The sequence below is a fragment of the Alosa sapidissima genome, chromosome 17, assembly GCF_018492685.1.
Source record: "Alosa sapidissima isolate fAloSap1 chromosome 17, fAloSap1.pri, whole genome shotgun sequence".
Lineage (NCBI taxonomy): Eukaryota > Metazoa > Chordata > Actinopteri > Clupeiformes > Clupeidae > Alosa > Alosa sapidissima.
In genome coordinates, this window is record NC_055973.1 from 25634244 (window position 1) to 25637563 (window position 3320).

The following is a 3320-nucleotide window of genomic DNA, read 5'->3' on the forward strand; positions in this document are numbered from 1 at the left end:
GGTTTCCATCCGTAAGGTTAGCGTATTTATCTCCAGAACTCAAGGTGATGGGTATTAGGTGTGGGTGGGGAGATGTTACACTCACACCCCCTGCTATTTACCCCACACAGATTTGTCTCTAACCTAGTCCAGCTGTTTTGGCAGAAATTATCCACCATGTGTTTATTCTCATAGAGAGAGAGATAGAGAAAGACAGACAGACACAGAGAAAGAGAAGTAGGAAGAGAGAGATTTGGGGCGTCTGTTGAACTTTCCTGAAGGGCACGGCTTATGGTGGGGCCCCTGGGGCTGACCCCCCCCCCAGGCTCTACTCTGCCCAGACACCAGATGGACTCCACAAGGAGAGAGGTGAAGCTCCCTGCCTTCCTCCACCCCCCTTTCCTTTCCCCACCACTTTAGTTTTTTACCCTCCGTGCTCTCCTTCTGCAAATGTCCTTGTTTCTTTTTTCCTTCTTTCTTTCTTTCTTTCTTTCTTTCTTTCATTCTTTCTTTCTGTCTTGTCCTTGTCCTTCAATCTCCAGCCCTCCTTACGTCCTCTGTAAACATCCTCTGTAAAGGTTTTCTATTTATATCTGCACTTTCAGTTCGCTTCAGTATCTATACATTTCACAAAAGCTCCCTTGCCTATACCACTGACCCCCAGTTCATACTGCTTTCCAAGCCTACTCTTTCCCCACATCCCTCATCTCCTCTCCCTCCCCTCGTTTACTTATCAGCCTGTCTCTCATAAGACAGCCTGCGTAGTGGCATACACTTAGCGCCGCGGCCAGGCTGCTACTGACGGAGATAGATGATGACTAATTTTCAGCTGAGAGAGAGCCAGATCAGGGGCAGCACAGTGAGATTGCCTCGCCAGACTGACCCTTCTGTATTAGGAGTCTGAATGAACTTCATCAATCACATCAGCGTCTGATCAGGCAGAGGGAGAGGGGAATTCACACAGGCATACAGTAGCACACGAGAGGAAGCAAAGCCTCAGATGTACAGTAGAATGCACATGGGTATTATAGATATCTACATTGAAGGAAATTAACTTATACATATGTAGAGATTTGGATAATGTTAATCAAGTCTGCTCCAATCAGCTTTATTCTACCTGAGGACAAGGATATCATCTTCGTCTGTGCACATCTACACATGCCAACTTTCAGTTTATATAAAGTAAAGTAGGAGAGAAGCCGCACTATGCATATATACACTTTTATTTGCACAGACGCGTTTCGGCGTGTGCCTTCTAAGCGTCTGTGCAAATAAAAGTGTATATATGCATAGTGCGACCTCTCTCCTACTTTATGTATTCTAACTATCCAGGCCAGCACTATTAAAGTTTAAAAGTAGACACATTGAGTGAAGCCTGCTCCTAACCTCACTAACTTTCAGTTTATACAAATGAACCACTTTTGCTAAATAAATCCTACAGGGTTGGCCGGCAATGGTAGCTTCAGCACGGAATAGCCTGGACAGCTCCTGCCTTGGGACTAAAACATAAACTGCTTACATACAATGAACTCCTGACATGTGGGGTATACTACGAATCTCGATTAGTGGGTTAGCGAGGTATGTTGCGCTCAAAGCCAGGGTATGCTGTGACACGAAAGTGGATTTGTTTTAGTGTCGCTATATCACCATGGTATCTTATGCTGTCAACCAAACCTGGTCGGGAGGAGGTTATGTGCTAAGTTATAGCTCAAATCGTGTAATCTACCGCCCACTGACCAATCAATTGTCTTAAAAACTAAGTTATCTCATGTGTAGGATTCTGTCATATATCTTACAGGTAGAGCTCCGCCTCTACTAACATTTTGGATCTCGAATGCGATTTAATAGTGCTGTGCGTGCAAATATCCCACTGTGGACGTGCATACTATACAACAACTGATGACAATTGATTTATTTGATGTTATAGGTTAGATACAAAAAATTACCGCAGTGTAGATTAAGCTATCGCTCATGAATGCGGAAGTAATTGTTTTTAAATAGAGGCGGTCTTGTGCGTCTCCACGTTTCACGTTTGGCCAACATCATCCCAACACCGAGAACGCGCACAGATCTGAGCTGAAAACCTAGTTTGACAAATATATCACATAACTGCTATCGTAGTATCACTTAACGTATACCCCTGAGTCAAGGCTTTGTCAAGCCTCGATATGTCTACATAGCCTAGATATGTCTAACATGCTTCGTAGTATACCCCAATGGAGTATTCAGCCTGACACGAGGATGTCTGAACACAATGTCCGGATGTTTTTCACCTGGAAATCACACGCATCTGACACTACCAGCCCCCTAGTAACACTTGTCCAGGTGCCTCACAGGTGAACATAGGTCTGAACAAAAAAGGTTAAAGCACAGGCCACGCCTAGTGACGGGGTATGTTGATGACAGTTGTGTGACATATCTAAGTTGCTTTGGATGAAATAATCATGAATAAATGTAAATGCAAGACAAGACACAAATGTCAAACTGAAAAGATGAGATTCATGAGCTGCTGTCCATTACAGTCGACGCCGAGGTTGTGAACGCTGAGGTCGTGAAACAAATCAAAGAGCTTCACACATTTCAGCACAACACCTTCACAGAGTTTGACCGGCACTCTTTGTCTCACATCACTGGCACACTGATTACAGTTGCTTTGCTGTAATTATTATTTTATTGTTTTTGTGATCAATTATTTATTTATTTTCTTGCAATCATTGTTTACACACTGTAATTAAAATTTTGACTGCATTTACTGTAAATACAAAGCAAGTCCCGAGTGCTGTGTGGCTGCGTTCAAGACATCTCGGGCCTTCAGAATTCCACACAGCTTAGGAAGGACAAAGGAGCTTGACACTGGTGGTGATACTAATGAATTAGCTCTGTAGTATAGCTCAACATGTTGTCCACTTGAAAAGTTGCCTCAGGCCGAGTCCGCTTTCCCCACTTTACAGTAACTGTCAGCTGATGATGTGGTTTGATTTCCAAACACCAGCCTTGAACTTCACCAGAATTTGTTGTCTTCAGTTTCATCTTTCAAGATATTATATTTTTTGAAAGCTTCCTTTGTTGGGTATCTGAGTCCAATCCCCAGACGTGGAGCAGGTATGTAGCAGGTTGCACTCTCCCCTGTCTCCTGTAATCCTCCATCCCATCTCTTCCCATCATGGCGTAGTTTTACCCTCTCAGTCACTCTTTCTGTCAGTCTCTCTTTTACACACACACAAACACACACACACACACACACACACACACACACACACACACACACACACACATGCACACACACACACACACACACACAAACAGACGCACACACAGACACACATACATACACACACACA